This window comes from Caloenas nicobarica, chromosome Z (assembly GCF_036013445.1).
Source record: "Caloenas nicobarica isolate bCalNic1 chromosome Z, bCalNic1.hap1, whole genome shotgun sequence".
Classification (NCBI taxonomy): domain Eukaryota; kingdom Metazoa; phylum Chordata; class Aves; order Columbiformes; family Columbidae; genus Caloenas; species Caloenas nicobarica.
The window spans coordinates 92,559,876-92,572,042 of NC_088284.1; the positions used below are offsets into that span (position 1 = coordinate 92,559,876).

The following is a 12,167-nucleotide window of genomic DNA, read 5'->3' on the forward strand; positions in this document are numbered from 1 at the left end:
GGTTACACAGGAAGGCGTCCAGGCGGGTTTTGAATGTCTCCAGAGAAGAAGACTCCACAACCTCCCTGGGCAGCCTGATCCAGTGTTCCGTCACCCTGACTGAGAAGAAGTTTCTTCTCAAATTTAAGTGGAACCTCTTGTGTTCCAGCTTGAACCCATTACCCCTTGTCTTACTGTTGGTTGTCACCGAGAAGAGCCTGGCTCCGTCCTCGTGACACCCACCCTTTATATATTTATAAACATTGATGAGGTCACCCCTCAGTCTCCTCTTCTCCAAGCTAAAGAGACCCAGCTCCCTCAGCCTTTCCTCATAAGGGAGATGCTCCACTCCCTTGATCATCTTTGTGGCCCTGTGCTGGACTCTCTCCAGCAGTTCCCTGTCCTTCTTGAACTGAGGGGCCCAGAACTGGATACAATATTCCAGATGAGGTCTCACCAGGGCACAGTAGAGGGGAAGGAGAACCTCTCTCGACCTACTAACCACCCCCCTTCTAATCCACCCCAGGATGCCATTGGCCTTCTTGGCCACAAGGGCACAGTGCTGGCTCATGGTCATCCTGCTGTCCACCAGGACCCCCAGGTCCCTTTCCCCTACACTGCTCTCTAATAGGTCGTTCCCCAACCTATACTGGAACCTGGGGTTGTTCCTGCCCAGATGTAAGACTCTAATAACTCTAGGTTTTAACTTGCTCTTTTCATTTTCGTCAACCTATCATGCCGTACAGACTCTGTACAGCCATAGAATCTGATAAATAACTTTTCAAAATTGCATATTAACTCTAAGACTGTGTAAAACTATCGCAGTTTTATATAGTTTTTTTCCCTTCTTTTCAGGATTCAATTACAAAGATGTCTGTTTTCATGCCCTGAAGATATATACTTATCTATACAGTACAATATACTCTAAAAAACCTTTTGTAGTTTTTTTTAAGCTTTATCTCTGATGTTAGAAAACTCAGCTATATTCATAATTAATTGTCTTGATCAAAACCAAACTCTTTACAATTAAGAAACAAACAGAAGGTATGGCATATCAAACAGACTTTCTGCTGCTGTGATCTTACCTAAACACAAAATAAGCTCCTCGGTACTTCCACATTAATAGTAATAAAGTGCTTTTTTTCTTTCTTTACTTCTTCTTTAAATATGATTATTATGTCTTCCCATACACAAACCTCTGGTGCTTTCCAAACAAACAATAATAAAGATTTACCTTTTTTTTTTTTTTTGTCAAGCATAAGGACAAGAGAGTGTATGTCCATCCAACTTAATGAAAGAAATCACAATTGCTGACATAGCAATTGCTTACTGGGCAGAACAGTAGGGAGTCGTGGGGAAAAGCAGGCAGTTTGAAATCCTGCCTGGTATGTAGTTATACACTAGCAATAACATTGGCAACTGAGAGATGCTGTTCATTTTTCGAGTGCTGCTAAAACCCATGGCATTTGCTTCTAAAGGTGAAGATTTTTGGTGAAGATGTGTTCACTTGGACCTATGTCCTGACTTCCATCTGCCCAGATGACTTTGAACTACAGAAATGGTGGGGATTGGTTGCCAAAACCTTTTCCTTTTTATGAGGGTGTTCAGCTGAGGGAGTTGACTTTCCCTGTGTTGTGCTGCCTGGGACGTGCTGAAGTCACAGATTTGGAGATGGAGTGCGCCTGAAAGGATTACTGTCGCTAATTCCCCAGGTTAACATTGCTCAGGTTTCTAATATGCTGCAGGTGTGGGTGTAGGGAGGAGTGGGGGTGACACAACTAGAAAGAGACCAGAACATGGCACAGGTCTAGTGCCATTTCCTTCTCCTCAGGAACGCTTTGCCAGCGTGGGACAGTGATGGAGAATGTCAGGCATGTGGTCAATAGTGGTAGGAGCTGGACTCTTTTCTGTCCTGTCCTCTACAGCGATACATTAAGGCCACCAGCGTGACACCTGAAACAGGGAACTTGAAATGACTGTGTCTGTGTGTGATTTTGGCACTATAATGTGAACTGAATTGTCAGACTGGGTTAAGCAGAGTTATGATAATTTATGCCTGTTATATCTAGGTCCTTTCCATCATCTATTGAAGGCCAGTTTCTTGCCACAGCTTTCTTCCTCTCCCACTAAATTATAATTCATCAACAGACTCGGGAAGAAATTTGTTATGGTTTTGTTGCTCATAGCATATTTTCACATATTAATACTTCCTGTGCATGATGTAAATGGCAACCCTCCAAGGCAATACATTGTTGTTTTTATGAAGGTCACTGCTATAGTACATAGTGCTATTTTCCTACACTAATCTGCTTTCTTGTGATCTTTGAATTCTGTGAGGCTTGAGCTCAGTAACTCAGGCATGAGAGACGTCAGATCCTTCTGAAGAGAACAAAGATGTAGGATTAACTATATTTTTAACGTGGGATGAATTAGAATAATGCAAGATAAAAGGAAATAAGCATAAAGACCAACATTAAGTAAATATTATTGATATTTAATACAGGATTTGTTAATTAATAACATTTATTATGGTGGTACCTGAGGAGCTGCTAAGAATGGAGCCTCATGCACCAGGCAGACAGTGCTGCCCCAGCAGCTGCTCCTCTGGGCAGCGGCAATAACACTCCTTAGTAGTGAGACGGAAAGCAGGAGACAGCGGTGGGAGGCTGGGTACAGAGCTGGGCACGGAGCTGCTGCCCACCAGACAAAAGCTGGTTTGTAATTGCCAGTGCAGGCTGGGCCGAGGGGAGCAGGTCTCAGTGCAGACACAGTTCTTTCCTACTCGTGCCAAGGACAGAAGCCCAGCAATGGGAAAACAGGGCACCAGTTGTCTTCATTATGTAATGTGGGAAATATTTTCCTAGCGGGTAGATTTAAAACACTTGTAACAGTACAACAGTTCTAAAAGCAATGAACAATGGCAAGCAGAAATATTTCCCTAGGCAGAGTCTCTAAATATCCTTCCGTCACAAACTATTTTATTTCAGGACTAACCTTACCTTGGGATCACTGTTAAGAGGGCCATAGGTTTTAATGGCTACTGGTTTTAATTTTACCCATACATTCTTACTGCCCTCTTATTGTTTTACTGGTAATTCTAAAAGTTTAATTGACACTGACAAAGATGACTAGAACATCTTGATCTATAGCGCAGACTAAATTTATATTATGAATAAAATACATTTTTGTTCTGCCTGAAAAATAGACAAGGCTAGACAATTCTCTTTAATTAACGTTGACAACTGCATTTCAAAAGAGCCTATGAAACAAGCAAGCCAACAAAACATGAATCAACAGCTCAAACAACAAAAAAAAAGTTCAGTAATTTTTCCTCTTTCAAATTTTACAATGTTGAAATAAATCAAACTGCTCAAATTCATTGTTATTAGTGATTTCTTCTGAACTTTCAATGGAAATAATGTTAATTACTGTTTGTTGAAACAACCAGTACACTGAGTTCCTGAATTTGTTGATATTGGGGAAATGAGTACTATATATTTGTAAGAAAGGCCAAGAAACTGGAAATATCTCTGTAGGATGAAAAGTAAAACTCTGTGGCAAGTTGAACGCTAAGACACAGATAACTCTCATATAATGTTTCTGGGGCCTTGTTTTTGTAGTTGTGAGGGTCTAAGGGCAAGGACAAGACAAACTTCATAGGTAAGGGTAAGATGTTTATTAAAAAAAAAAAATCTTAGCTGAAAAAAAAGAAAAAACCCGCATGTCTTGGGTACTCAAAAACTTCTCTGTTTTTCAATTTATAGTAGTGGATTTAATAAAAGATTCTGCCTTTTCCTAAAAAACCCATTCTTGTCTGAAATTCAGACATCAAGGATCATTTCAATTCTCAAAATGTTATTAAAGACACGATTTTCTACCAAAGCCTACAGTATAAAGATGAGATCGAAGTAGTAAATGGAGAGGGGAAATGGATGGGATAAACCCAATGTATCCATTACATGAGTACATTACTATTTTTAAAATCATACAGGCTTAAATTGTTCTACAATTCAAAACTATATAACTTAATATTTTATCTGTTGTTGTTTTGGAAGCTATGCAGAGGATAAGCAGAATATTTTGTTATTGAAAGAAATGTGTCAACTGAAAATGAAATTTTCAAAGAATGATGCATATAGTGGCTATATTTCCATGGTGAAGCTTTTTGCATAGAGTTAATGAAGTGCTTGGGGTCCTAGGGAATAAAAGGTGCTATATAAATGTAAGAAATTATCATTAAAAAGTTTTTCCCTCCAGGCATTTGGGATTTTGCTGTGTGTGTTACAAGGAGGCATTTGCAATCGTCTTTCATTCAAAATGCTTCAGCTTAGACCTGCTCCAACTCTCCCTCTGCAGCTTCAGCTACAAAAATGTTTATATGAAGAAACAGTTTCTAAATTGGTTTCAGTTAATCATATTTTCTGCTAACATGAAAGAGCCTGCCTCGGTTTAAGCTTTTCATAACCATTTATGAAGACCAGGAGGAACTAGGTAGCAACCTCTCTTGAGGTTTTCAAATGCTGTTTTAACCATTATTAGGTCTTGTCTGCATTGGTGGAGAAATAATACAGGACACAGCCAGAATTCCTGGAAACAAAAAGCCAGCTGTGCAGTATCTGGCCTAATTTTCAAGAATCATATTGTGTGATCCTTTACTGGCCACACACATTCTTTCACTGATCTTAAGAGTGTCTCATTGGAGGCTGGTCCTAACATTTCTATTTCTTGCACACATGCAGTCCAAATTTTGCATCATTTTGTGTATGTTTCTCAAGTCTTCTTATTCCAGCATGCAACATTTAAGATTGTCCACTACTTTTCACAGATTATAAGCACAAGCAGCAAAACCTGATGGAATTAGAAATCAAGAGTTCTGACACCACTGGATATAATCTTTTTACCATACTGCCATTTTGATGAAATGCTGCAGTTTTGTGCTCGATGAATTCATGCCAAATGTGGATTTTTCTTTGGATCCACAGACTGTGGATCATAAGCATTTTTTTAGAGACTCCTGCTTATGGAATTTGGCCTTTTGGCTCAAGTAATAAGTTGAGGCATTGAAGTGCTAGATATGTTTAAACTCTTAATAAAATAGTGCGATTTGGCAGCATTAAAACTAAAGTTCATATTTTCTTATGCTAACCATTTTACTTATTCACAAATAGATGTGAAATATAATACAAGACTGCATCTTGTTCTCTAAGTTAATGCTTTTACACAATTTGGTGTTTCCTTGCTGACATTACAGAATTGAAGCAAGAATTGCTGTTTAAAAATTATCTACTAAGGGACAAAATATATGTGTGTTGACCTTAAAATAACTGATCACAGAAAAATATATGACATTTGGCAAGAAGCATAGGGGTAGTATTAATATTTGCTTTTTCATGTTTTTATTGCTTGTATTTTGGTTAGCATGGATCACAAATGACCAAGAATCTTAGTAGAACTTTGTGGATTGTACAAGATGATAATGTTTCCTGTGTTTAAGAGCAGTGGAAAAATGTCCATACATGCTCCAAAATATCAGAACTTGATTTTATAAATGTATCTTTTCAGAAAACAAGCTTAATTCTCAGAAGAATAACATTAGCACTCATTAGGGGACTGAGTGCTTTAGGGTACTGTTAATGAAATTCATAGCCTTTTGCCTGTGGGCTATCAGTTTGAATTCAGTCTAACTCAGTGGAGATTAAAAATTGGCCTGTTTAATAGCCTTCTAGCCATCTCTAATGAGATGAGTTCGGTGGATCTCAGTCCCATAACATAAACCATTCGCACTGCCTTCTCCTAACTGGTAAGCTCCAGAAAAACCCCAAAATTTAACGGATTCTGGGGAAAAGTAATCTCTGGTACTATGAAAAAAAAAAAATCAAAACACAACAACAACAAACAAAAGCCTTGATTCACACTAGTTACATCAGCACTAACAAACACATGATTTTAAAATGTGGAATTTATAGTGATGTATAGTTTATAAATTAGCAAATTAGCTGAGCATGTGACATATGTTGTCACACAGCTATACAGAATGTAACACAATGAAGACTCCCAAAGGGGATATCTACACCTGTGCATAAGATCACACCAACACATTAAATGTTTAAGTATCTCTGGGATTCATTTTTACCAGAAAAAATAGGATCAGAACAGGTAGTAACTGCAGTTGTAGAAAATGCTGCTGAAAACAATGATTGCCTAGTCTGCCTCCATTACTTCACAGCAGTCAAATGCCTCTAATCTTTTCCTGCAGATATTTAACTTAGTCTTAAAAAATCTTAATATAGTTTCCAGAACCCTCTAGAGAATATATACCAGTTTTATTTATCCATATCATAGTAAAACTCTTCCTAATGTCTAACCAAAATTTATTTCAGTGCAGTTTGAAAATGTTAATTTTTGCCCTGTCTGCAGCAGATTTAGTGAACAATGAATTTTTCTCCCCATAATATTTTCTTCTCTAGACTAAAAAATTTCAAGCATTCCTATTTTCAAGTGGAGTCATGTCTTTTCAAAATTTTGATTCCCCCTCCCCTCCTCCTCGTAGTCCCTTCTATTGAACTTTTTTAAATGATTTTTTTTCTTGAAATGCAGAGCCTGATCTGAACACAGTATTACAGCTGAGGCTTTAGCAGTATTAAATATGAGAATTTCTTCCTATGTCCTAGATGTGACAGTTCTGTTTACACATCTCTTTGTACTGCAGCTTTTTTCACAACTGTGTGACATTGTTGACGCACGTTCAGTTTGTGATCTACTCTGATACACAACCCCTTTTCTGAAGACCTGGTGTTTATTCATCTGTTCCCAGTCTTTTAATTATGCAATTGTTATTTTCCTACTTACATGTTGAAATTGGCACTTGTATGTATTCAGTTGCATCCTATTTCTGCAACCACTTTTCAAGAACATTTTAATTATTTTTTTTTCACCCTGCAACATGCTTCCAGCTCTGCCAGTTTGGCATTGCTGGCATATCCAATAAATGATAAACTGTCATTCATATAATTAGACTTGGTATCAAACTCGGAACATATCCACCTCCAAGGAACCATATTTACTACATCCTGCTGTTTTTCACAGTGCAGCATTGCTGATGCAGTTTCGCACCACTGCAGGTCATTTCATTATGATACGAGGTTTGCTTGCTCAGTTAAAGAGTTCTCTGAAATGGTGTTGAAAGCCTTAAGTCGAGCCATAACATTTCTACCCCTACTCCCATCCAAGGCCCATTATACTGTCACAGCATGGGATGAGATTGGCTTGATATGATTTTCTTGACAAATCCATGTTGGCTGTAACTTATCACTTCATTAGCTACCATGTGCTTAAAGATGTGTGATTATTTGCTTCAATACTTTTCTGGGAACAGAGGCTGGAATGATTGACAGTTCTTGGCTCTACCTACTCCCCCCTTTTGAATTATATGTGCTTTTTTGTTGTTTTCCTCTCTCCTGAAATCTCAGTTGTCTTCGTGAGCTCTCAGTGACGATTGCTCACACGTTTAACATTGCCTTAATCAACTTCTCACTCCAGCGTGACATCCTCGGGGCCTAGCAAAGCCGAAGAAAAAAAATTTAATTTATCAAAGCAGTCTCTATGTGTTTACTATTCTCCCCTGCATCCCTGCCCTTTTGAATTGGGACTCGCCATCAGAAGCATGAACGTGAACTAAAAAGTGGCACCGAACGCTTCCACTTTCTCGGTGTCTCCTCACAGCTTCCCGCCCCGCGAGGGGCTGACAATCCCGGGCCGTCTCCTCGGCTCTCAGGTTCCCTGCTCCCTCCGCACCGCCGGCAGCCGCGGCTGTGGCCGGAGCCTGCCCCTCCGGCGGGCACGGCGAGCGCCGGTGTGCAGCTCCCGCAGCGCCCGACCTGGTTTTCCACTTTCTGTGGTAAAGGCACGGCCAGGGAACCGCCACCCGGACTCCTGGCTCCCGAGCGCGCGGCGTGGCGCAGGTGAGGGCAGGGCGCGCCGGGCCGGGGCAGCCGCGCTGGCAGGCGGCCTGCTGAGGAAATCGTCCTAGCCATTTCCTTCTTGCCCTCGGAGGCGGGCCGGGAGCGATCAGCTGGGGCCGGCCTGCGGGGCCGGCGCGGCGGTACCTGCCGCACACCGGCGGGAGGAGTGCGCGCCCCCACCCCGGGCGGCTCGCTGCGGGCGGGGCCGAGGAGCGCGGCGCGGGAAGGCCGCACGCATGCGCGACTCGGGCCCCAGGACGCGCGCGTGTGTGTGCAGCCCCGCGCGGAGTGGCGGGGGGGTTGGTCGGGAAGTTGCGCGATGACGTCATGACGCCGCGCGCAGGACGTAACCCCGGCGTGACGCACACCCCGGCGAGCCCGTGAGTTTCCCGTTACGTTTTTGGTTTTTTTTTTTTTTTAACCGCCCTACCCCCGCCCCCCCCCACTACCCCGCCGGCGGCCGAGAGGGAGGGGAGGGGGCGCGCGCCGCTCCGCGCGGCGCCGCGTGGGGCGGGGGCGGCGCGGGCCGAGGCGCATGTGGGGACCCGGCCGGCCGCCCTAGCGGCGGTTGGCGGGGAGGGCGGCTCTGCCTTCATCCTGCCGCATCGGGGAACATGGCGGCCGCCTCCGACCTGGCGCGGCACCGCGACTCGGCCGCAGCCGCCCGCGCCGCGGTAAGTGGCCGGGCCGAGGCGGCGGCCGTGGCGGCGCGGCAGGGAGAGGGCGGGCGAGGCGCTCCCTTCCCCGGCCCTCCTCGTCGCCTCCCTCCGTCCCCGCCGTCGCCTCTCGCCCCCTTCCCGAGCCGGCGAGTGGCCTCCCCGGTGCCCTGGCCGGGCCGGACACAAAGGGCTGTGCCGAGGAGGGTTTTGTTCAGTCACATGAAGCGGCGCAGCCAGTGAGCGCGGAGCTGGGAGGAGGGAGCGGGGCCGCCGCCATTGCCAGGCGCGGAGGAGCTGGGCAGCCCGGTGCCGCCGCGGCGGGGCCTAGGGCGCGGGGAGAGCCGCCCGGGCCGGGCCGGCAGCAGCGCGGGGCCGCGGGGACGCAGGTAATGCCCGCGCGGCGCCGCCGCGGCCGGGGCTGGAGGATGCCGTCGCTCGGGGGTGGCCGGGGTGACCCTGGGGGCTTCGGCAGGCGTCGGTCCCCTCCCGCCGCCTGCCCCGGCGTGCCAGGGCGGCGCGACGGGTGCTGCCGGGCGGACCTGCGCTCTGCCGCTCGCCGCCTCGCTGCCGCTGGGCTCCCCAGTGCGGGCCGCACACAGTCTGCCCGCCGGGCTCACGGGCAGCTCGGCAGGGCTGCCTGCTGCCGTCTTGGGGCAGGAGTGACGTGCGATCCGCTCCCTCCCCTTCCTTCCCTTCCGTCTTGACATGGAGCAGGGTGGCTGTGAAACGCACCGTGGTGGTGGTGCAAAGGGCTGGCAAGTTCCCGGCCCGCCGTGGGACTGGCCGGTGTGCCCTGCGCACCGGGGCAGCGCCGCTGGCTGCGGTGCACGGGGCTCCCGGAGCCGAGGTGGCTTTGCAGCAGCGAAGGAAGAGTTAACAGTTCAGGTACAGAGCCGTGTGTTCGGGCTCCCAGCTGCTTCAGGGTTACTGGTTTCTCTGACAAAGTTTGTGTTCCATCAGGTTGCAGTGGTTAGCATCATCTTGACCAACGTAGTTTATCTGACATCTAGAAAGTTTTCCTTCTTCTTATGGCTTGTATGTAACCTTTAGTCTATTAGAAATACTTCTGTTGGGGTAGTGTGGGCTATAAACTGACAAGTCATGGTGGTAATGAGAAACAAGCATGGTGTATCAAAACAGGTTTCAATCAGTGTTGTACAACTCTGGCCCTTTAAGCAAAATCTCATTTGCAGTGATATTTTGATTCCTGCCTCCCCCCCCACCCCGTTCTAGCACATAATTTAATTATGAAGATTGTGTCATGGAACTTAGCTTTCAAACACATATGGGGAATGAATGTGCACCAGATTTTAGAGTAAGAAGCCATTTCATGTTGTATAGATTAATGAATTACCACATGGGACAAACACTCTTAAAGAGGCTGATAAGCGTCCCTGGAATTCCAGCACAGAATTGTATTTTTTTACTGAGAAGTTTGTGCAATGCTTTTTAAAAAAATGTATTTTTATAGAGGTTGCAAAATAATTTTTCATTCAAATAATAAAACAAATCTCTAAATAGGAGATTCTTCACAGTTGAGAGTGAAGTGCTTTCGAGTTTTGGTAACTTGATGTGATTCTTCTGCATAGAATACTTCACTACTTGTTCAAGGCAGGAGATTTGAGGGCAGAATAAATTGACTGATTAGACAATGCAGAATAGATCTGGAGAAGCTTTTTGTGGGTCACTTAGGTGCAGAGAAAATGCAGTAATTTTCTTACTGGAGAGGAGTTTAAGTAGAGTGCATGGAGGAGCAGTGCAGTGTGACAATCCTATTACACTGACTTATAATCACAGCTGATGTTGCAAACCTGTCTAACTGCAGAGGGATGTGCTGCAGAGTTATACAAGAATTACAACGAGAATTGAAATTAATAATCTTCAAAATATTGTTGTAAAATAATTTCTTCTGAAGTCAAGCATTCATTCAAATTGATTTTTTTTTTAAAATAAAAAAAATTACCCAAACAACAGGATGTTTCCGGGTGGAGGGGGGGAGTTGTTAATGTCACCAAAGAAACTTTTATTTTTATAGATGTATTTTTATTTCTGTCTTCTCTAATCTGTATGGTATTTTTTATATTCAAAGAATCCATGGCAAATATTGTTGTAATAAAATCTGAGCAAAGCTGCACTATTCTGACTATTTTGAAGTTTCACGAAGTCCAGCGTCTAGTTTATACCAAGTAGTGTTAGAAGGAATTTGCCTAGGCAAATGTGTATGAAGGTTCTTGAGTGAATGCTAAAAGAGAATACTACTGTCTTGAAATCTCAACAGGTGACTGGGCTAGTGAGAGGAAAAGGCACTGATCACTTAGAGCAACCTTGTGGGGTTCCTTAGTACAGCAACAATTCATTAAAATAAGAGCATCAGCAAGTGAATAAACAGGATGTTAAACAATAGTGGCAATGCCTTCCACTTTAAAATAACACTGTAGGCTGAATTTCAATATGGACACTGAATTTCAATATGGACACTGAATTCAAGGGTTGTAAGTGGAATTTCTGGTGGAATAGTTTGTGCTTATACTTGCAAGTATTAGCAGAACCTACTAGCATGTGTACTTTCAATTCAAGCCTTTTTGAAGTCACTCTTAGAGAAAATGGCACTGAAAAGGGAATAAAATTCTCCATAGTAATAAAACACACGTGCTCACATGCAATTATTAATTTCAAACACTTTCAGGCTTTTTACCAACTTAAAAAATATCTGACAACTTAAAACTGGAAATAATACAGAAAAGTTGTGTCAGTTGCTGGGCAGTTTCATCTGAAGCTGGTTCGAATTAAAGGTCTTTGAACAGTTGCTGACTGGCTGCATTTGTATGGCTGGTCGATAACGCACTTTCCTCATGGTTTTACGTTTTCAAACAACTTTCTGTCTTCAACAAAGTTCAAATGGTGCAACTATTAGACAACTGCCTTAAGATACTTGTTTTAGTCCCTCTATTTTAATGCGAAATACACTAATGTTACAGTTATTTTAAGCCAAATTGAATTAGTTCCCTCTGTGCTCTGGATTGTGACTATACTGTATTACATATTCAGAGATTAGGAGAAAAAAATAGTAAAATTAGGTTATATCAGAACAATATTGCACTCACTTAAATTGACTTTGAGAGTGGTCAAGTGGGCTTGGCCTCCAAAGCCCAGTTCCTTCAGATGGAACTAACATCCCACCACTTCAGAGTGTAAAGAAGTCCCTAGTGAAATAAACCGAAATAAGTCTGTCTCCTCTAAAAGTATGTTCATTTATCTTCTTGAGCACTCTAAATATAAGCTGATTTTTGGATAATTAACATTTTGGTTTGCTGTTTGTTTGGTTTTTTTCAGTGTAGATGCAAGCGTCGTATAGCTACTGGAAAAAGAACTTCAGTTGCCCAAAGAAATTGTGAATACTGGTTATTCTGGCTGATATGTATAAAGATACTACTGGGCTGTCTGGGTTAAAGGACTTCATGTAGTTTGTAGTACCATGAAAAAATATATTCATGCTAATGAAAAAAAACCACAGAAAAAAAAATACACTTTCATGTATGTATACACTGTCTCTTAAATAAAAACTTGT

At 43.3% G+C, this 12,167-nt stretch overlaps 1 protein-coding gene across 7 annotated transcripts in view; it reads left to right on the forward strand.

Moving 5' to 3' along the window:
* Positions 1 to 8,264: 8,264 nt before the first annotated feature.
* The window catches only part of ZNF644 (zinc finger protein 644), a 50,150-nt gene continuing 46,247 nt past the window's right edge, over positions 8,265 to 12,167 (forward strand). For 4 of the 7 annotated variants that reach the window (XM_065657552.1, XM_065657550.1, XM_065657557.1 and 1 more), the window contains exon 1: positions 8,392 to 8,614. The gene's annotated coding sequence lies outside the window, so the exon portion shown is untranslated. Of the gene's footprint in view, positions 8,321 to 8,391; positions 8,615 to 9,459; positions 9,485 to 12,167 lie in introns of those variants that run through there. The other 3 variants (XM_065657551.1, XM_065657556.1, XM_065657554.1) reach the window with 3 other exon arrangements.